Here is a 24,899-nt window from a genome sequence, read left to right on the forward strand (position 1 = left end):
CAATTATTCAATTCGTGTTTCGTCATCCATGTATTCAGAATTTAAATAATATTGCAGATTAGTTCGCAGCAATAATTAATCATTCATTTGTTTACAATAAAATTTCATAATTTAAAATTTAATTAACTTTGCTTTTTACGAATAGAAAATGTTTGTTAAATTCAAAAATTAGTTTTCAAAGCTTTATTTTTTTTATATGAGACAAGGTTGGTTTGTGTAAAAAAAAAAAAAAAAAAAAAAAAAATCTAAAATGAGAAAAGATATATATATTTTTTTACTTTTCAAACGAAAATATCAAATGCTCCTCAGCTGACTACCTCCTATCCAACCTTTTTCACATTTTATATGATTTTTAAAATTATTTGGATGATTACTCCAGGAACCAAACCTTTTTTAGTAAGATCGGTCAAAAGTACGCAATTTGTCTAGTAATTTAATGGGAAAAAAAAAAGCAAAAGAAAAAAGAAAGACATGAAAGAAAAATAAGATATTTACACCAGTTTTTATTTAAATAATATTGTAATTATTTAGTAAAATCATATCTTCTTCTATAATGCATACCACATTACTTCATTTTGTTTAAATTGTAGAAGATATTAAAGTTAAGTAAAAATTTCAAATTACCTTCGAATGCCACTTCCAGATACTTTTACAACAGGTAAACGAGTAAACAAAAAGTTAACATTTCTAGTCTCCTCTCCTGAAATTAAGCTCAAACTCTATACATAACTGTAAATAAATTAAATGAATATTGTAGAAAAAGTAGAAATCTTCTTCATTAAAATTTCTGAATTTATGTGTTCATTGATACTGGACTATCAAAAATGCAAATTGTGTGTCTTTCAAATTGCAAATTCATAGATATGCAAGAAATTCATATTATATTTAATTGTAGGGAGTTATGAAACTAGCATTATTTTCAATATAAAGACCTACATTCATTTAAGTCATAAATGTAAAGACCTACATTCATTTAAGTCAATCAGAGTTTTTTGTCTGCTTTCTAAACATTTGTCAATAAAATAAATATAACTCAAATATTTTTATATACAAATCAGAAAGACCTTACACAAAGATATAACCAGATAGCCATTATCTATACTGTTTTAATGATTTGAAGCATCATAATATGCATTTTTGTAAGACTCATTTGATAACACTGTAGTTAGCTAGGTCAGTAGTGAAACAATCATAGATGACTCAATGCTAAAGAAAAAGATGCAAGAATTCTGAATACAGTTGAGAAAATTCATAATTATCTGATTGTTTTATAATTCTACATTTCCTATATATAATTTTTTAACTATAATTTTTATTGCAATTCTTACCCATTACAATTAGGAATATATTAATCCTAGAAGCATTTGAAATTCATTTAAAAGAAATTCAAAACAATTTAGAGAAACTACTATTTTCTACTTTTATATATGTATTAGTTTTCAATAACAAGAGGATTTCCCAAAAATTTTGGTCCGGTTTAATGCAAAATTAGAGCACAAAATTTAAATCATATTTTTCGTATCAAAACCCTAGTGCTAAATATCCATAAAAAATAATTCATTTTATGATGAAACTGAAATATTCGAAGTTTATTGCAAAAGTTGCCTTCAAGAAGCAAAATGATTGTGTCACAGTATCAATGCGAATTCGTAAATATTACTAAAATGCATTACTATAATATGTAATATAATAAGGACTAGTAAATACGTACAATATACAAAACGAATAAGGACTATATGTAGTCGTCTGAACACGCACCATCACCACTACACTTTATATAAAAATTAGTCATATTTTAACAATAAAACGAAAAAAAAAAGTTTTTTTGAGCAATCCAGCACTCAAAAAAGCATGTGATTCGGTTTTATACAAGTATATAGTATGAATCATAGCCAACATGCTAATTAAGCCTTACGTGAATATTAAAAAGAACACATATCGAAATATAAAAATTGGCTAACTCCATGAAGTTATAAACTTATATGCAACATTTTGTTCTTTTTGTTACATGCAGATGCAATAATGAACATCGTAGTAGAGTTTTTATGGCTGGGAAAAGAGATAGAGAAGCTTTTTTTCCCTCTCTGTGAAGTGTAAGAGGAAGAAAATGTTTAACGTTGAGGTAAAGAAATCCAGATAAGCAATTAGTATATTTGTTGTTTACAGTGGTATACATAAACTGAATTCTACATTTACCTAATAACACACCTCTCATTGACTCAGCTATTTCACAGTATATCTTTGCTTATTATTGTGAACTGAGAAACTAAAACTACAGTTAATTACAGATGAAAAAAAACAATAAGATTTGTAAAATTATTAAAACAAAAAGATAATTTTGTTTGATTTAAAACGTAAACTATGGAAATTAACATGCCTTCTTTCAAGATATCTTTTTACAATAGTTTAATGCCTAGACGCACTAAATACTTTCATTTTTTTGAAACAATTTGTTTCTGGATACTTTAATTAAAAAATAATCATGCACGAAGCGAACCCGGATTTTAAAGTTTAATTATCATTGATATTCAAAATCATATGTTTCTAAAGCAATATGATTCATAAATATGTATTCATATGATTCATAAAAATGTTATATTTTCTTATTCCAAAAAATTTGTCACATAAATACAAAAAGAAATTGTACTTGAAACGTTTCAGTCAGTGAAAAGAAAAAACAATATAAAATATGTACAGTTTTTATCCTTGAAATCTATATAAAGGAAATTCGATTAAGCTTTTATTTCACAAAATTTTATCTTTAATTAAAAATCTACAAGAAAAATTACTCGCTTCAAAGTTGCTAGGCAAAGAATCGCTACAAAATAGAATCTCACTCAGAAATATTAATTTTAATTTCGCTACAGATTTTTGGCGAGCATAATTTAAGATATTCTGAAAATTAAGAAATACCGGAGAAAACATTCAAAATTGTCTTAGAAAGTTGGCCACTGTAAGTTCAACAAGTAACTACAAATTTTCGAATAAAATGTATATGAAAAATTAAATAATACTTTTAAAGTGCTAAATAAGAAATGTCTAAATTTAAAAGTAAATGTAGGCAACCCTATTTAAAGCGACTACTCAAAATTCCATATCGTTTTAATCTTGAGTGAATGTGGTGAACTTGCGTAATGATTAAAATCCAATGTTTATTATTCTCAAAAACACTCTTCGTCTTAGAGGGAGATAGTCACCAAGAATGTTCACTGCAAGTATACATTATTTCTAAAAAAACAAAAAAAAAAAAAAAAAAAAAAAAGAAGAAAAGAAAAGCTGCATGAAGATTTTCGTGATTTTCCTAAAGTATAATGTGCATATGAACCAGTTCCTGAGAATGTACTCCACAAAGGAATCCCACCCCTTAAGCAGATAGCCGTAGTGTGCTTTGGCATAATCTAATAAATCCAAATCCTACTGAAATATTATGCATAGCTGGTTTTCTTCATAACTAACAACTCGTCATTCAAGTAACTGACTGCACGCCGTGCATGGAAATTTTAATGACATTTTAAGAATAAGCTGAAACAAAACAAGAAATAATTTTCGCTATAAGAGTATTAGACTAACAAAAGTGAAGAAAATAATCTCAAAATTAACTTAGCAATTTTTTTAAAAATAAGATTATGCAGTTACGAGGATTTTTAAAAATAAGATTATGCAGTTATCCTTCCTTTTTCTAATCTTTTTTAGATAATACTTTTCATAAAAAATTACCAGTAAAAACTTTATAAAAATGATTTATTAATGACCATTGTTAGTTAACTATGTCGGTTTAAAATTCTATTAAGTGCTATAAGTTGCATTAATTTTCTATGCTTAAGTATCCTTCTTACTTTTTCAACTAAAATTTATTAGTTAATAAAAAATATGAAAGTAAAAATTATCCTTCTTTCCATCTTGCGCTCACAAATCATTACGGGAATATCCATTTACAGTTATTAAAGCCTGAAAAAAGCATATCTGCGATGTTATCGTCATGCGATGATTTGTAGATACTTTATTTTTTACTACGATATTTTCGACGACGATGTTTTTAAACTGCGAAGTTTTTGAACCGCTTTATTTTCGACGACGATATTTTGTACGACGATGTTTTAGAACTGCGATGTTTTCTCCCACGATGTTTTGTAGCACGACGTTTTCTCCTTGCGTTGTTTTCTCCGCGACGTTTTCGTCCGCGATGTTTTTGCCGCGATGTTTTCGGCTGTAACCCTTGGGGGGGGGGCGGGGAATTACGTTATTAAAAATTTGATGGCTCTAGGTACCGTCTTTTTTTCACAGTGCGAGAAACACACATACACTCATGCAGATTCTTCGTTATTTAATTTCTTTAAATATAATACAGGGCAGTAATATTTGGTGGCAACAATTTAAAAAGTGATGCGCCGTGTATAGTGAATCGCCACAAAATGCCGTTTTGAGACTAATAACCTTTCTGGTCTACCGCCCCTTTGGACTAATAATTGTCGTCGATGTTAACTGGTAGTGCATAAAAGCGTTTAATACAAGGGAGGCACAGAATTAAAAAGACGCCATTTTTATTTAGTAAAGAGATACGTTCTGGCATTAATAGGAATTCAAATAATGAAACATTTTATACGGTTTTTCTCCCTCCTTCCAGCATACCTTCGTGGTGTAACGATAGCACACTCGGGGCGTAATCGAGAAGTCCAGGTTAGAGTCCTAGTGAAGGCATTGCTCATTTTCGAAGTCTGCAGCATTAAAATAAACTAATTACTCTACAGTGTTGCCCGAACTAAAATGGCGAAGGATGATGATTCTTCACTATCAGGATTTGGGGATTGGGTCCTCTAATCCCAGTCGCCTTTTAAAAGCGGGAGTATATAAGGTATTGTTACGTTTTTCTCTGTCTAGTTGTTACGTTATTTTCTTCCTTCATGTTCGTAATGGGTTTGTAGATTTGGAGTGAATAACGACGACACTTGATGAAGTATCGAAACATACTTTATTTAGCCAATATTAATCAGGACAGCTCCAATAACACTTTTTACAGTCGTCGAAAATGTACTATAAGCACGCTGGAGCAATCAGCGACACAGCGTTCACACTGTCAGGCAATAACAGTGGAGATAGCTTCATGCAAAGAACCCGACTCTGCTTGGTCGTTCTCGGAATTCCACGTACTCTCGAGACTCCACGCTACAACTCGCGATGCACTCGACGACACACAGAGCACAGCTCCTGACTCTCGGTTCAGTCGTTTCCGGAGCTCAACACGCTCTCTCGACGATGCACTAACCGCAATACTCTACGAGACTCTTTCGGTGCACTCGACGACCCACTAGGCACTCGCTGGCCGGCTGTCGACGCGATCGCCTCCGCAGGGATTCACTCGCTAGACGAAACACACTCACTCGATGATAGACGCACGCACTAACTGCGGACCAACAGGGTTTATATAGCTTTTGGCTTCTGTTCGGGAACATTTGGGGCTAAACCGGTAAGAATTCGTTCCAGAAGGTTCTCCATTCGTCCATGGCATATCGCCAATTTTGTTGCCAAATGGGCGATTTATCGCCAAATGTGGCAACCCTAAAGCTGCTTTGCGGAGAAGCCATCTCACCGCGCCTGTACATTTCGCAACAGTATTTTCTCCTTCCTTTCTGCATGCCTTTGTGGTGTAACGGTAGCACACTCGGCACGTATTCGAGAGGTCCAGGTTGCGTAATGGCAAACCGCACATTGAGTTGATCAGTGTTAACGAATTTCGCTTAGTGCGCATGCCCAATGGTGTACCGTTGGTGTGGGAGGAAATACTGGCGACTAAGGGGGGAATAAACAACATTACACAATCAAAATCGTAAAAACAACCTTGTATTTAGCGTAAGAATATTGAATACAAGGTTGTTTTTACGATTTTGATTGTCACATTAGCGTGTTTCTCTTGTCTGACATTACACAAGTTAGTCATGCTGGTTTTACTGATTTTACAATTGCAATACTACGAAAATTTTTTGTGTGCTTATTGCATGTGCTTCTGTTTCATTTCATTTTGGTTTATTTTGTTCATAAACATTACATTTAATATGAGTTATTTGACTTTAATTGAGTAGTTTAAACTAGTAGATTTATTCCTTAATTTGTGAAAGTATATACGAATGGAAAGTATGGTTAATATTGAATAGCTTTCATTCCTCAGAAGTATAATCAATAAACATTCTGCTAATACATCCTGTAATATATCCTTCTTAAATGAAAATTTGCGTAGTTCACAATCGATATTTACACTCTAAGTAATGAAGCAATTTACAACCTAACAAATTTTAAAACCCCGAACTGTCTACGCCTAGATAACACAATATCAACCATATGCTGTATTTATCTTCTTTTAAAATTGAGCCAAATTCTACTCTGAGCATGCGCAGTAAGCGAAATTCGTTTAACATTGATCAAGTCAATGTGCGGTTTGCCATTACGCGTCCAGGTTCGAGTACCGTCGAGGGCACTGCTCATTTTTCATGTATCCTGCTGAAAAAAAAAATCTATATACAATTTCTGGTAAAATATGTAAAGTCAGGCTTCAGTGATTTTGTAATCAGAAATTTATCAATTTAGTAAACTATGCTGTCTTTATTAAGCGTTTTGCTCTCTGTACACATGTAATGTCAATTGAAAAATCTTCGCAATAAATTCAAAAAGCTATAGAACCAAGAAATTACTTATTCATAACTTATTTACGTGTAACCTCCTAAACTATTAAATGTAACCAAATTTAGTTCAGAAGAATTGAACTTTCCGAAATCCGTTTTTAATAGCTTTGTTTCCCCTTCCCTAATGTGAATACCAGCAGATAGTGATTTATCATAAAAAAAGACCATTATTAAATTTAAAGGAGAAATATATGTTTTACAAAAATATTATTACGAATACTTTCAGATGAACTTTTGAATTACTTCAGAAAATAATAGAGAAATTCTAGGGAATAAATATTTGGTTAAGAGATATAAAACAATTCTAAATTAAGAATAACGGTGCGGAATAAAAGGCCACTTTTGTGAACTTTGAAAAAAACGAATAGTGCAGAACTTCGTGGTTATTCTTTTAAAAAATTCTTCTATTAAAATATTCTTTCTAGGGTAGAATAAAAGAATAAATATAACGCATCGCATTAGTTATAATCACAATTTATTTTGTCAAGAACATCTGTTTTCTGTAGTAATTTAGCACTGCATCATCATTACATGGTTCAGGGAGAAAATATAGTCAAATATTACATAATTTGTTTTAAACTCCATTAAAAAAGGACCGTTGTTAAATACATGGAATATTTATAATTTTTAAAAATTTTTACAGAAAGGCAAGGAAGTTTAAAATGAGGTATAGCACCAGCTGTAGTCTTATGTATTTGACTGAGCATCTATATTTTTAACGATGTAATATTTTTATTGTTATTTTAATCAGTCGTCATGCCTGTTTAAAGCTTAGGTGTTTGAGAAACCTCACTTCAGTTACTGTAGCCTTCCAATAAGATATAACATGCTACAGGATTAATTTTATGGCGAAATAATATTTCAAGTTTTAGGATATGTGGAAATAATCTGATACAGTGACATTTGAAATCATATAACTTTTTCAATCTTGCAATATTTTATTAATTAAAAATGAAAATTTTAGAAACTAATTCTCTTTCACGACATTAAATTAACGCTAGCTTACTTTTCTTCTGTAACTGCAAAAAAGCTGTTATAGTCTTATAAATATATTTTATTTTATCATGATTTCAATAATCTTCAAAATCAGTTTCGATAACTAAACGGTCATATCAGTATTTAGTGTTAGATACTACGCAGATCAAATGTATTTCTGTTGTACTAAACATAAATAGATAATATATCATGTTTTTATTCCCTACTCTAATAAAGTGTTCTTTTCCCTTCAGAAGTAGAAAGAGTTGAAAATTACTAATTAGATTTTCAATGTTCTTTTTTTAAAACGGAAGAATTGGTTATATCGCTATAGTTATACAAAAACTAATTTTATGTATTTGCGCTAGAAATGATGCAACTCATTTCATTTTTAAAAGACCAGATCAGTAAACAACCTGACATATTAACCCTTTCCGGCACGCTACCTTTTAAAGTCGGAGTTTTTATTAGAAAAAAGGTAGGCAGTCAAATTAGGCTTACAGGAGTACACAAGTAAAATTTTGTGAAGATAGCATTACCGTTTAATTCTGTGGGTGTACCCAAAGTGGGCACACTGATTGGAGAATAGAGCTTCGAAACGAGTGCTGAAACGAGCATTGTTGTCAGCGAACTGACCTATGAGATGCGGAGAAACAAAGAATACAAACTCTCAGTTGTCCTAGATGATCGGTGATCCCGGTCTGGGCACACCTAGGGTTCGCCGTTTGATTTTAGGCAAGATTTCAAGGTAAAAATTTAAAACTAATATAGAATAAGGAGATTAGCATGCAGCCAAAAACTAACATAGAAATTTCTTTTCAAACGATTCCTTTTATACCCTAAAAAAAATCTGGAAGATTTCTTTGAAAGATGAGGGTCTTAAAAAACTAAACATGGTTAAAATATATGGACTGGTTTGTGTTGAGCTGCCATCTACTATAAATAAAGAAGGTTCAGAGTAACCTATAGTGACCTATAAATCCTTTTTCATTCAATTTGTCTGTGCGTACAGAAAGATATTTTTAGGTATGTCCAGACCGGACAAACTGTGCCGCAAAGGGTTAATATGCTTACGAATTATTTAATGGGTCCTTAGCTGTCCATATAGACACAGACGTGTTAACTACGTCAAAACACGTTGAAAAACATACAAATCAACTAAATACTGGAAAAAGGACTGTGAAAGAAGGTAGCAAATTTAAACTTTAAAATCATGAACTTAAAATTCTTTAGTAATTTATATGCATTTTATGCATCAATATACATAAAGACTACTCTACACATTTCGAGGGATCCTAATACTTGTCACTCTTCCTCAGGAATCAATTTTTGTTACATCAAAAATTCTAAAGAAATGCTTTATTTCTTGACACAAAAATACGGAATCAGACTCTCATAGAATCCGTAAAACATTTCTAGAGAACCTTTTTAAGCTTAACACTTTGCCTATTTTATCACTTTCATTTATTTTATCTTCACATTTTACGTTTTATAAAACTAATACAACAAAGAAATTACTTTAAATCTTAATCGAACTTAGTTAAACTTAATTGAACTTAATTGAAAACTTAGTTCCAAATAAAAAAATTTATAATCATGCTTAAAATTTAAATAGCCTGTAAAGACACTTAGTTTATCCCTTATTTATATCTGAACTATAGTAACTTGATTTCATATTAATTTCAACATTTGAACCATTCTGAATCCGCAATGCACTCGGAACTCATGGCCAGGCGAATGTAAGCAATAACACCTAGGAGATAAATCTGTATTAAGATGACCGTTAAGCACATATAAGAATGAATTACATAGATTACGGTAAAATACGTGAAAACTATCTGCTTAAAGGGAGGGCTGCCATCATGGAGGACGTTATAAGGAAACTGGCTTATAAGAATTTTCACGTTATACCCTTGGGGAAAACCTTTACGCAATCATCCTGTTTGTTAGGATTTGATCACTCGTCGAAAGTTTTCAGCGATCTCATCACTCAGCCATTCATGGAACCATTAAGTTCAGAACTTAATGGAGGCCTACCAGCGGCCGAGCGGTAAAGACGCTGAACAGTGGTAGTTCGGTCCGAGGTTCGAATCCCGCGAACGGGCTGGCTGCATGGGCGTTTTCGTAGTTTTCCCCATGTGTAACGTGTATACGAGCCAGTTTCCCTTAGAAAGTCCTCCACGAAGGCACCCCTCTCTTTAGGCAGATAGCCCTAGTGTGCTTTGCCATAATTAAATAATCCAATCCAATCCAATCCAGAACTTAATGGAAAGAGCTAGCACTAAACCATACTCTTGTCTTCTCTTCAGTTCATTTATTTTTGCGCTATTGAAGAAGAGCAAATGAAAAAGGAAAACAAAAAAAAATTTACCTCGTTACAAAATAATAAAACTTTTGAAGGTGTTACATACAAAAGTCACGAAAATGACAATAAAAAGAAGAACAGTAAAATTCTTCACGAAGTAAAGAATATACATAACTATCAAGATTTTACGTTAATTAACCCATTATTATGATTTGAAATTTACTCGAATTTCTTCTTTACGTAGTCCTCACCAGAATTCAAATTAGTCATTATGTACTTAAGCCGAGGTTTGTGAATTTCTTAGAGATTCTAGCAGCCTGGCCTTGCAGTTACTTACTATTTCCAACTCTACCAAAGTTACTCCAGCTTCAACATCTTGCTATCCGACATTTTAAAATATGCGCGGTTAATGACCTCAAGCCAGCTTAAGTAGTCTATCATGTTTCGTTCTGTTACGGCGCAACCCGGTCCACCTTGCAAAACAAAGTTTGCCCTATGACCCTATACGGGCCACGCCAGTACAAAAATCACCACACGACTATACAAAGACACGACTCACACAATGCCAATGGCTTCTTTATCGTTGTTAATAATCTTCATAATCTTATGCGCTATTCCTCTTGCCTTAAGTAAACCATTTTTCATAAAATCTATGCATCTGGTTAACTTAACCCGTAATAGGGGAGGTGAAAAAGTTGAACATAATAGGGGACGTGCGGTCTCAAAGACCGCGCATTATAATAAATTTTTAAAAATCGTCTAATTAAAATATCATCATGATATTTCACTTAGATGTTCTTTGAACATTTTACTCTGAAAAGAAAATATGTTTTTACACTTTAAAGTGAAATTAAAGTGTTCCCAGAAAATTTCCTCATAGCCTCAAATTTTTCGATGAAAATCATATGCTGCACTAAATTCTATAAAACTAAAAATAAGAATGCATCTATTTTGAATTAACTATTTTATCTATATTAGTTAATATTCAAAGTAAATTTTAACCGCAGAAAACTGCATGTAGCACAATACAGAAAAATTTTGACAGTACCTAAAATATCAGTATCTCACTGATTTTCTGATAGTAAACAATTTAGTTTTCGTCTTCTTTAGCATATTCATTGCATAACTTTTGCGTGCATTCCAAACAAACAGGGTCTTGGCAAGATAAGCATAAATATATTGTCTTTCTTTTCTTGCTCGGGCGGCACAGACGACATGTTTTCCTTGATTTTAATTTTGCTTCTTTTGTGCACTGCTCCACATCCTTAGACTCAGCTTCTTTTCCTAAAATCCGCTTTATCGTCAGGCGCAATTCTCGATTTATTCTTGGATTTTTCCCTCTCGTGTGTAGTAGTGGTTGGACTAATTCTCTCGCTAATTCTTTCGAAAACACCATTCTGGTCATAACAGGGTTTGGGTTATAACCTTGGTGCAAAATGTATGCGTTTACTGTACTCATATCTACTAACCGGTAGAAAAGAGCCATAGGCCAACGCGTTGTTCTCCTACTACAGGAATGGACAGAACATTTTTCATCTAAAGCATCAACACCACCTTTGGTTCTGTTATAAAAACCAATTATTTCAGGTTTCTGTGTTTCCGAGTCTGTTTCTATCGAATGATGCTATGATGATATCAAAACCACTGCTCGCCTTTTTTTCGCAGAAATTTTCTTCACAGTCATCTTCTTCATGAAAATCACTTCAAACTTCGTCTAGAATTTTTTTCAGTTCTGCATAACGTGGATCAGAAGGATAAATGAATCTCCGCGGACCTAACTTCAGAGCCATGTGTTCACTACCGCCGAAAATTGTAACACTGAGAGGGAGGTGAGGTCTCATAGACCGCTCTAGAAGAATTTCAACAGATGATACACTTGCCAAAGCATTCTGATAAGAAGGGGTCAGAAAGAAGGTCACGAAACGTGAAGCTAGGGGAAGAATCCATTCACTTGGACAAAGCATGCAATAGGGGTGATGGGAGGAACATGTGGCGCGGTCCGTCAGACCGCACGTCCCCTGTTACGGGTTAACATTCTGTAATAAAGTGGACATTGTCTCCTACTTTTGTACATACTTTACATAAATCATTATCTCGAACATGGAATCTTTTCAGATAAAAGGGAAATCTCCCATGACCTGTAATTAACTGATTCAAGTCAATGCCATTGTTAATATTCATAATTTCCCTTAGAAACAAAAATCTTCATTAACATATTATTTTAGTACGACTAGGAGGATCGGGCTGTGCCTTTATAATAATAATTATTATTATAATTATAATTATGCTTATTATAAATATACTTATAATTATAAGAATGCTTGCAACTAGAAATTGCGAGGTTCAGATTCCCGCAAGATAAAGTTAATTTTTCACATTTTTCGCTCCAAATACGCTATCAACCTTTCCTGAGCAATTTGTTTAAAACTTGCAGAGACATAAGGATTTTTTTCAAGCGGTAGACCTGAAAAAAATGTGCAGTGGCCTCGCCAGGACTTGAACCTGGACCTCTCGAATAGGCGCCGAGTGTACTAACCGTTGCAATATGAAAAAGGGAGAAATAACCTTATATACTCACTCTTTTAAAGGGCGACTGGGGATTGGGGAACCCAGTTGCCAAATCCTGGTGGTGAAGAATCATTATCCACCACCTTTTATTTCGGGCGCCACTGTAGAGACAAGAGATTGCTTGATGCTGGAAAAGTGAAAAATGAGCAGTGGGACTCGAACCTGGATGCCTCGAATGCGCGCCGAGTGTGCTACCGTTACACCACGAAGGCATGCAGAAAAGAGGGAGAAGACGCCTTATATACGAAGTAAATACGTTTTGTTTAAAATAAAAGAAAGGGTATAAACGGTAAATTATTTTAAATGTACATTTTTTGTATACAGCCATTGTTTATGAGAATATGCCTAAAAAAGGGAAATTTTCCTTAACGTTAGTTTTATGCAATAGTTTTATTTTTTTCCCTTTGAATTCGTTTTCTCTATGGCATTAACATCATTTTATTTTCTGTTCTTGCTATGTGTATGCTTGGCATGCAGTTGTTAATGGTGCTAAGAAGATTACTTTCTGTAATTGGTCTGTTAGTTTGTTAAAGAAAACAGCATTTTTCCACAGAAGCTGCTTTCGATGGTCAACAAGATAAGAGTCCACAGAACGTGTACTGCCTTCTAGTTATCTCTCGTAAGTACTTCGGAATATCAGTTAATGAGCTGTTTAGAAGACTCAGCAAGTAGCTACTTCTATTCCAAATGAAACGACGGGAATATATTTCTAGTCCATTAACATTCCAAACTTTGAACTGCGTCTTTCAAATAAAGAATGATATCATTCGTCAAGAAATGGGCTCACAGATTCATCCACAAATTCCCTCGTCACGCATTCGATATTAATCACTTATAATCGCTTCAGTAGTGAGAGAGAAGGAGAAGGCAATCGATAAATAGCAGGAAGATGGCTGTTGTTGTGAAAAGATTAATCGTTCTGTACATGTAGCTTTCATTATGGATAGCGGACGTGGCTTACGCGTCAGTGAACCTTTAACCGTGTAAATGTGATTCATGGCATAGATCAACGATATTTGGGATGATGTTGGCTGTAAATATTAAAAATGAATCGCGCCCAAAAAGTTAAAATTGGTTACGTTTGTTGTTACTTTCTTCGGTAGGAAGTAAAGGCGATGAATTTGAAGATGGTAAGAAGAAAACAGAAAATTAATTCGCTCTCCAAATATGAGTGAGTTTGTACAACAGTATGATGGTTTGTTTCCTGAAGTCATTCAAAGTTAAAATATTTTAGAATGTTTTTAAACAGTATATCACGTATCAGTATTGTAAGCATGCCGCAACATGTTCTTGAATTAATAAAGGTAAAGTGTAGCTAAACATGTCATTTAACATGATATAATTAAGACAAATTATTTTGTGTAAGACATATTTCTATCTATCCATAAATAAACCAAACGTTCTTGTTTTCAGTCCTGCTTAGGAATAGAAGTTATTCCAATCTTTTTCTCCCCTTAAGAAGTCATCCCTCCCCTTAAGATAGTGTACGACTATCCCCAAAAGCAATAGCACTGATTGCCGTATTGAAGGGCCTGGAATCAATTCCCGGAGAAAGGATGGCCATAAATAGTCTAGCCCTTCATAAGAGACAATGGTGGCTTACCTATTAGGTGCCTCCATAGTAAAGTGACCACCGCTTCTGGCCTTAGTAGTGGTCAAAAGCTACAATGGCTAGTGTCCGTGTCATTACGTAATGACCACGCATGCGCAGTTAAGCCGAACGGCCTGCAACGCCTCTCTTTTATGTGACTTACTAGAGTAGTTAGTTAGTAGTTAGTAGCGAAGTAACGAAGGTAACATGCTGTATGCCAGCGTGAATGAAAATACGCAGTTATACTTTTGTGTTAATCTTTTGTTCTTATTTTGTTCCTGTGTTAGTAAAGTCTTTGTGCCGTTAAATGTCTGGCTTTATACAATACCCACATTGCGATACGTCTACGGTAGAAATTAAATATATATCCAGAACCTACACGCCCAAGAAGCAGATTATGACAGCCCGCCATTGAGAAAGAAATGAAGTTTTATTTAATACCATTACACTTTTCTCCTTGATATTGTCTATATTTAGATCAAATAAATTTGCTCATGAATTTAAATTTCCAATTACTCAGTATGCCTCATCAATAAATTTCTTTTTGTAAGTTTCCCATTTCATTTTCGCTTGACTTCTGACAAACAAATCAACGACGTTTCATTGAAATCACGGGCTCTGAATACACGCGTCCAACATTAACAATGCACAAATTTAACGAAAGGAGAAAAAAAAAGATATGTACTTGAAGCGTAACTGTTTTTGACATAATTCTCATTACATTTTGACGGCTTTGTTAGAGGAAAACAATATGATGAGAGAAAATGTATCGATTTAACATTGATAAAAAAAAACCTTTCCTGTATAAATATGAAATGAGGGTATTTTATGCAACCAACTGGGTATTTATGCGTAAAATTACTAAACTCCGAACCTCTGTGACGACGCGAAATTTCATTTCAATTTATAATAAACTTATTTGCATTTCTACTATCAAAACACGTAATTACAAAAGTAAAAAACGCTTTAATGTGGTTCTTCGTTGACCTAGTAGGCTGAATAACTATACAGATAACTAATGCTTCAAAATCAACCGTTTTTCATGTAAAGATCATTCCTGAAACTATGCTTCATTATCTATAATTTTATTCTTTGGAGATTTGAGATTTAATTCCAGCAAAATTAGTTGCTAGGCAACCACTGATAGAAAGCTGTGAAAATTAATAAAGTGTGACCCCAATATTAGCTTTATTTCCTGCCTCGAAAAGTCATCTAATAATATAGTTCTCACGTAATAATTGCATATGTATATATATGTAGGAAACGTAAAATTTAAACAAATTCAAATTCTTAACAAATACGTATAAAAGTAAAAAAGAAAATTTAAATTCTAAAAAAAGCCAAAATAATTTTAAATAATTTTAAAAATATGTGCAAACATGTCAAAGATTTAATTCTCGAATTAATCTACAATATCATTTAAATTCAGAAGCATAAGCAAATCAAGTGCAAAATCTATCCATGAAAATAAATCTACTAATTTAATAAATTAAAATTAAATTAAGCAATTTTTTTAAAAAGTGCATATGTGAATGACCGTAGAGTTAGGCAGGAAACAGACTTATGTAGGAAACGTAGATATTCGAATCTAGAGTAAAGTAGTGTAGTGGATTGCTTTTTATCTCAGTAATAACGAGAACGACGTCCATGTTTGTGTGTTTAAGAAATGCGGGAGAGAGGAATAATATATTTATATCTAATTAACAGTAATAGTTTACCTGTATTTCGCATTTATATCTAATTAACAATAATAGTTTACATGTATTTCCGAGAAGTTTTAAAATGTAAAAAATAAATTCATTTGGTTATGCAAATTAGATCAGTACTCAAGAAAAAAAGGAAAATTTTTAAGTAAGGAAGAAAAACCATTTTTAGAAAGGAAGAAACTAAGTTATATATAAATAAATCAATTTAAAAATTAAATCTGAAAGCTTCCAGATTTTACATTATGCCAAGGGGGCTTTTTTCTAAACGTTTTCTGTGCTACATTTATTTATTAAATCTCATGTTCTTCGCACTTGAACCATAAAATTCAATTCAAGAGCAACATCGCATGAGCATATCTTTAGAATATCCGATACACAGGCTCTCGCGCTGCAGATAAAATGCTTTTTTTTTTTTTTTTTTTTTCGTAAACAATTGCCATTGCTCGCTTTGAAATCGTTGAGTTTGTTAAAGTGTTACAAAATACGGAACTGATAATAAAACAAATTTCAGATTTCAAATGCGGGCTTCAGGTGGACATATTCGGTGAAAAATTACGTTATTCAAAATTTGACGACTCTAGGTAACGTTGTTTTATCACAATGCGAGAAACATACATACATTCATGCAGATTCTTCATTATTTAATTTCTTAAAATATAACACAGGGCGGTACAATTTGGTGGCAACAATTTGAAAGTGAACCAACGGAAAATGCCAAAACGAAATTAATAGCCCTTCTGAGTTAATGTCCTTTAAACTAATAGAGAGCTATAAAAGCACGTAAAAAGAACATTATTAATGTCATTCATTTCAAACTTTTCGAAAAGTGTCGGTTAGAAGTTCTTATTTTCCGACAGAAGTCATCATGTGCTTTCATTGCTATTTTTTCATCTGCTTTACTTTTCCTATCTGTATTTCCTTTGTAACTGTTTCTTTAATGATTTTTAATAGTAATACTCTCATCTTTCTACATTAAAAAATTTAACTTTTCATGTTGGACAGTGTACGGTTAATTCACAGTTTAGCTAATCTACTCCCTGTTGGTCAAAGGACTGGCTCTACTTTACATCAAAGAACTGATTGTATAATTAATATGATAGTTACACTGCCTCGATCTGTGTTTTCATTAGCGATGCTGCTTGCTATATCCTTACGCTTAGGTTCGAATCCTAAAGAAAACATAAATACTTGTATATATGTTACGGTGAAACACCGAAATCTGGAGAATGTCGACTTTCACCGGTGAATGTCAACATTCACATAGTCGCTTGGTGTATGTCCGAAATATTTTCCAAATATTCTTATTTCTGACTTACACCGGTGAATGTCGACATTCACCATGTATTAATTGTGAATGTTGAACATATAACAATATTATATCTTCTTCTCCGTAATTCGGTCGCGAAAAAACGCACTTGAGACTCAGAATAAGAACTTAAGAATATAAGAACTTAAAACACACAGTACATTCAAAGTGATAAAGGAAAATAATAGAAGTTATAAACTTACCAAATTATGTGATTCAAATCTTATTTATTGCAACAACGTAAACTATTATGACACTTTGAATGGCACAAGAGGCCCTTACTTTTACAACTGCATTTATTTGTGGAACACTTCCTTTTGGAATGGCAGCGTGTACATATACTCCTCTCTTTTCGACCTACACCAGAGCATATCTGTGATTGTCGACATACACCGGTGAGGGCCGAATGTACAAGAATGTAAAGAAATATTCGATCTTTCACCGACGTATTTGGTGAATGTTGACATTCTCCGGTGAAAGTCGACATTCTCCAATTTCGGTCTTTCACGGTAACGTATATGTAAAAGACACTGAATGTATTGTCGAGTAAAAATATACTGCAGAGACTGATGGTAGGGGTAGGCGGTCGGAGGTTCTTGGATAAGCCCCCGAGTCACTCCGTCAAAAATGGGAGGTTAGGTTTTAGAGTCATTAGGTTAATTGGAAGCAGAAAAGATGAAAAATATGCAACCGCCTCCGCCGGAAATCGAACCACGGACTTCTGGAATACCGGTCCAGCGTGCTACCGTTACAAGAACTACCTTATATACTCCCCTTTTTAAAGGTCGAAGGGGTTTTAGGGGACCTACTCGCCACATCCTGGGTACGGAGAATCATCATCCACAACCCTTTTAGTTCGGGCGCCATTGTAGAGTCATTAGGTTAATTGGAAGCAGAAAAGATGAAAAATATGCAATCGCCTTCGCCGGAAATCGAACCACGGACTTCTGGAATACCGGTCCAGCGTGCTACCGTTACAAGAACTACCTTATATACTCCCCTTTTTAAAGGTCGACTAGGGTTTTAGGGGACCTAATCGCCACATCCTGGGTACGGAGAATCATCATCCACAACCCTTTTAGTTCGGGCGCCATTGTAGAGTCATTAGGTTAATTGGAAGCAGAAAAGATGAAAAATATGCAATCGCCTTCGCCGGAAATCGAACCACGGACTTCTGGAATACCGGTCCAGCGTTCTACCGTTACAAGAACTACCTTATATACTCCCCTTTTTAAAGGTCGAAGGGGTTTTAGGGGACCTACTCGCCACATCCTGGGTACGGAGAATCATCATCCACAACCCTTTTAGTTCGAGCGCCATTGTAGAGTCATTAGGTTAATTGGAAGCAGAAAAGATGAAAAATATGCAATCGCCTTCGCCGGAAATCGAACCACGGACCTCTGGAATACCGGCCCATCGTGCTACCATTACACCACGAAGGCACGCTAGGGAAGTGGGAGAAATATCTTATAAGGTCTTCTAAAATTTCCACGGGGAAAATGTAGTTTGGCGGTCACCTATGCGATTCCCAAAATATTGGCTCTTGAAGTTCTCTCTTCCTCATTACCCTAAAACTTTTGTGGGTTTGATCAATACCCTCTGTGAACAGAAGATTACTAACAACCATATTACATTTAATATGATTATAAACAAAATGTGAATCTTTCCCGTTGTAAGGAAACATACGCCAAACAATTTTCTCTAGAAACGGACGCATATGCGGATATGAGCCAACCAGGAAGAAAACATATTTAGGTTTGGTTTGGTTCGGCTTACTAGGGCTATCTGCCTAAGAAGAGGGGTGCCTTCGTGGAGATCTTTCCAAGGGAAACAGGCATCCCGGAATCGAACCAGAAACTACCAGTGTTCAGGGAATTTACCGCTCTGCAGCTGGTTGGTCCATATTTTTCGACATCAGTATTTAACCTGAAAATAAAAATGCTGTTAAATGAAACAAGAAAAATAGACTTACTTTACATGAAATTCTTAAGATTTTTGGTTCGCAGTAGTCTTTAGATGCTATACAAGCTATATATTAACTATGAAGTTAAAATATATAACAGAATGTTTTAAATTGTGCGCGCAAGGTGGGAGTGTTACGTGAACATATAAAAAATAACCTCACAAAGAAGGTTAAATTATAAAAATATTTGTGGCAACACAAACTATTTGCTTACTAATTCACAAAGCAGCTGTGCTATGTAGTCAGCTGTAAAAAACTGGAAGTAATTGCTTTAAAAATAAATAAGCTATCCCAATTCTTACAACAGGATCATATTCAGAGATTTTGAGGGTTTTAAGGTGTACGAGACCCCTTAAGGTAGTTCGATGGAGAACGTGATGCAACCACTTCGCATTCCCCAATGACTTTCGTTTTGGCAAAAGATTAAAAGATTTGCAAGAGGATGTATGAGTAAATTCGCATTTAAAAGTGCACATAAAAAAAGCTAATTCTGTAATTTTTAATTTATGTTTTAATTTTTAATTCTATACTATACCGATAATTAAAAAAAAACTCTAATTAGTCTTAGTTTTATTCGGGATACTCTTTAATTAATACCATTAAGCAATAAATTTGCATTATCAAAAAGATAATTTGAGATGTATGAATGTTTTATTGGTAATGTTTTATGTTTGTTAAAATAATGTGAAAATTTAAGATTTAGATTTTTTTAATGGCATTCCTTCCCGATTAATAATGGAGGCGAACTCCACAATTAACTCAAAATTATGAATAATTTTGAGGACAACTAAGAGAGGAAAGGAATGAGGAATAACCTGTATATTAATGAATAAAGGAATCTATGAATAATTTAACTGTATTTTCAAATAGTTTAAAATAGAGAATATGTTTATTTACTTCGTAAATTAAATCAGTTTTCGAAACAAAAAGAACATGCTATAAATAACGGAAGAATAAACATTATTAAAATTAACAAACTGAATTTATAAGGTATTTCTCCCGCCTTCCTAACGTCATTTCGTGGTGTAATGATTCTGCACGCTGGGCCGGTATTGCAGAGGTCCGTGGTTCGATTCCCGGCGAAGGCGGTTGCTAATTTTTCATCTCTCCGGCTTTCCAATTAACCTAATGTCTCTACAGGGGCGCCCGAACTAATAGGGTGTTGGATGATGATTCTCCTCATCCGGGATTTGGCGATTGGGTCCCCTAAAAAAACCCCAGTCGCACTTTAAAAGGAGGGCGTATGAAAGGTATTTCTCCCGCCTTCCTAGCGTGCCTTCGTAGTGTAGTGGTCAGCATACTGAGCCGGTATTTCAGAGGTCCGTAGTTCGATTCACGGCGAAGGCGTTTCTAATTTTTCATCTCTTCTGCTTCCAAAATTTACCTAATGTCTCTACAAGTTATAAATGTGATTAAAGACGAATATTTGCAACAGGATCAATAGCGTTATTGTATTGATCCTCGAATAAAAATGACGGTTAAACTTTTTTATTTTTTGTTGCAGAATGTTTGCGTATTTCATATCATATATACTTAAATTGCTTACTATTGTGAATAAAAAATTCTGTTAAATGTCAAGACACCATCTGGTATTCATTATGCTTATTCCACGTACTTCCTTTTCTTTTCTGACTTTTTTTTTCAGACAGTTTTGTTTTACGCTGATGGCGTATGATCATACGTTTCTTTCTGAAATTTCACAATAAATTATTTAAAGTTCTAGTTAATTTACGTGTTCTTTGGGTACTAGAACTTTAATTGAAATGCCTAGTAACCAGTCGCTGATCTTCCTACAACTACAAAATATAAGTCCAAAGAAGGGTTAAAATACCCTTCAAGATAACCCTTTAAGTTAAAATACCCTTTAAGAATAAGTCCAAAGAAGGGTCAAAATACCTCAAAGAAATTCTAACAGACAGCTCCTTCTCAGACTTACAGGAAATCCTGTACTTGGGCTCTAACTTAAGATAGAAAATAAGAACATAAACTAATTCTAACTGGCTAAACTTTAGTCGAAGCTGTACAAAGATAACTAACCGTGTTGACCTGTAATTAAACCACACCGGCAAATACTAACTGGCACGTAAGACTAGCCGTACGTAGTAAGATAGGCTTAAAGCAAAGACATGGCTCGAGAACAGAACACGCTCTACTGAGAACATCTGAGCTTTTCTACGGATATGACAGAACTTCCCATTAAATACTGGTTCTACTTCATTTACACAAAACGCGATATTGAAATCTCATTTTGCCAGGGTGTTATAGGTGGAAAACAAGAATTTAAACAAAAGGGTTTCAAAATTAAAAGTAACTATTAGAAAATTTAAAATAATCCCTGCAAAATAAACTTAACGCTTTTTAATAGGATCGGTTATAAATGGTTAATCGGCATCCCAGTTCTTTGAGTATCGACAGGAGTAATTATTTTTGGTTAACAAACCATTATATGAGTGTAGAGTCATTAGGATATTTTGAAGCAGGAGACAGGAAATTTGTGCGATGCCCCCGCCGGGACTCGAACCTGGATCTCTCGAACGAGTGCCGAGTGTGCTACCGTTACACCACGAAGGCACGCATAAAGGAGGGAGAAAATCAGAATAAAGGATCACAGACTTGCTTGCTTATTGTTTTAAAAACTAAGTAAAAGAGCCATATACTTTCAAATAACCAATTTCAAATAACGGTACCAGCAGTGAAGAATGTTTCATATTTAAGTTACTTTATCATTTGATCTCTTAAATTTAGAAGAAAAAGAAATGAATGAAAAATGATGAAAACTGATTAAATCACTAAAAAATCTTGAGTTTATAAAAATGTGTTATGTAAAAACTGTAATAATATGGTCTTAGTTTTAACTTTATATTTAAAATAAAATCTGTTTGGTGTGTAATAATTTAATAGTCCATTTTGCTTCTTCTATACCTTATGTATTCCCTCTTTAAAAGGAAAACTAGGAATTAGGGAACCTAATCGCCAAATCTTTGTGGTGAAGAATCATCATCCACCACCTTTCAGTACCATTGTGGAGGTGATCGTTTTAAGGAGGTGGTCGCCAATCGTTTATGTGCTACTAGATGGTCCGGATCTAGCTAGATCACATACTGGTGCATTGTAAAAGTATATTAAATCCTCTGCTAGACGATCATCCACATTTCCAATTATTTTGGTCTTCGGTGGAGGTGGTCATTTTAGAGAGATAATGCTAAGTACAAGCGTTTATTTCTACTCTGGGAAATCTTTTGGAAGAGGTCGCCACAAGACGGTTTATTGTATACTAAATGCTTAAATCCAGATCACATGGTTATAGGATCCATTTTAATTAGATTTTTAAATTTTTAATATAATTTTGAAATAGACCTCTTTTAATAACTTTGATTTTCTTGTTTTCCTATTCAGCCTTAAATGCAAAATTAAGCAATTGCTTCCTGTGCAAATACGTTACTTTTAATTAAAATCAAATGAGAAAATGCGACAATCAATGTTTCACTAAACCGCAGCTTAAGGCTTTAACTACGTGGGGCGCGAGAGGAGTAATTACTAATGAATTTCGTTTTGGCATATTGCGTCGATTCACCTTCTGCGTTGATTCACTTTTCAAACTGTTGCCACCAATATTACAGCCCTGTATTATATTTAAAGAAATTAAGTAATGAAGAATCTGCATAAATGTATGTACGTTCCTCGCACTGTGATAAAAAACGGTAACTAGGCCATCCAATTTTGAATAACGTAATCCTCCACCGAATATGGGCATCTGGAAGACTAATTTGGAATTTGGAATTATCGATTTCATATTGTGTAAAACTTTAACGAATTTTTTATTAACAAGCTCAACGCTTTCAAAGCGAACGATGGCAACACTGTACGGGGAAAAAAAAAAAAAACATTTTTGTCTCTAGCGCGCGAGACTGTATCGGAAATTCTGAAGATAGGCTCATTTTAAAATTATTTTGCAATATTCCTGCTGAACTGAATTTTATGGTTTAAGTGCGAAGAACATGCTATTTAATAAATAAAGATAATACACAAAACGTTAAATAAAGTCTCTTTGGGCGCAATGTAAAACCTGAAAAGGCTTTTAAATTGTTTTATTTGGTTTCATTATTATTTTTATTATTTTTTTATTTTATTTTTGAGTAGAGGTGAAAAATGAGCAATGCCCTCGCCTGGCCTCGAACCTCGTCCTCTCTAATGCGAGCCGAGTGTGCCACCGTTACATCACGAAGGCATGCAGAAAGGAGGGAGTAAACACCTCATCAGTGTAATGTGAAAATATAATTCCTTAAACCCTTTTTTTCAATCCAGAAATTCAGCAGCTATTTTTCTGGCCCTCTGCAAAAGTTAACTTCAGTTACTCCAGTTAAACATCTCGCTATACGATTTAAAAACCTACATTTTTCGTGTCAAAAAGTAGACTAAAGAGATGAAAAGAGAAAAATGCATGGCATTTTTATATATCATTCAAAAAGTCCCACCTCGGGCAAGCCGAATGATGTGTTGAACGGATCGAAACTTCTTTCGACATAAGCCTCAAATAATAGCTTAAAATTCGGAAAGCAAATATCAATCATGTGTAGTGCCTGGTGGTTTCGGGACATATGTCTGCAGTAATTCTATGCCACTATTCACGTGGGAACTGAAATCACAAGCATCTTTGTCATCTGTTCCTGAAAGAAAATTCCTTTTAGAAACGTTAAGGTATTCGGCTGTCAGAATGAATAGAAGAAAAATACTTCATCCCTAAAGTTTTGCTCTTCTGACTACGAAAATGAGATGCTAGTTTTATTTTGCTCAAATTCAAATTTAAATTCAGAAGTTCTTCTTATATGATCTTGAAAAATAGAATGACATGACAATCTTTCATCTTATTCATTTTTGAGACTGAAGAAAATACATAAAGTTATCCTTTCTCTTTTGGTTTGCCGTGGTACAACTGCATTGGACTATTTGTATTACTGCACACTAGGGCTATCTCCCTAAGGTTCATCGACGGGCGGGAGACTTTCTGAGGAAAATTGGCTGGTATTCATGTTCCACATATAGAAAATCATGGAAACTCTCATACAGCCTGAGCATTTGACAGTAACTGTCTTGTCTCCGGGTCAGCAGGATCGGCCTTGAAGTTGCTGTGCACAAATAGTTCAACCAGACTGGGTTGGCTTAACAAAATAATGGTTCGAAGGCTACATTTACGCTCTTTCCGAAGTAAAATATGCATACTCCAGTATCCAAAAACAATGTGAGAGTCATGGTTTTGTGATATCTAAAGCGTCGATAGGTAATATCATCAACAAGAAAGGAAACGAACGTCAAATTGAAGCCTCAAGTGGGACACAAATTCCAAACAAGTATCCAAGGAAAAAACGGACATCTTCGACTATTGCAAAGGTACGTTGTTTAATGTTAAACGAAAATCCCCCTAGTCAAAGGACAGTTGCAAAATCATTAAAATGCTCGGTGTCCACTGTAAACAAAATGATAAACGTTGATTTAAATCTTAAGAAAGCGAAAAAAAAAACGCAATGTGCATCGTCTTCTTCCAAAGCATATCGCTCAAAGCAGCACACGCTGCAGAATTCCATATGAGAAACACTTATCCAAAGAAAAATGGAAAACAATTGTCACAATAGATGAAGCATGGGTGTATTTAAATGACTGTAACAAAAGAAGAGCCATTTTTTATCATAAAAGGGGAGAAAACATTTAAGTACATGTTTCAAAGAATCGAAAGAAAGTTTTTCTAAGGGATTCATGATTGTTGCTGGTTTTTCTTATAATGGCAAGTTAAAAATAAAGAGAATGCAAAACAAT

The sequence above is a fragment of the Stegodyphus dumicola genome, chromosome 5 (genome assembly GCF_044657685.1).
Source record: "Stegodyphus dumicola isolate Sdum_Otavi_A_Nest chromosome 5, ASM4465768v1".
NCBI lineage: Eukaryota > Metazoa > Arthropoda > Arachnida > Araneae > Eresidae > Stegodyphus > Stegodyphus dumicola.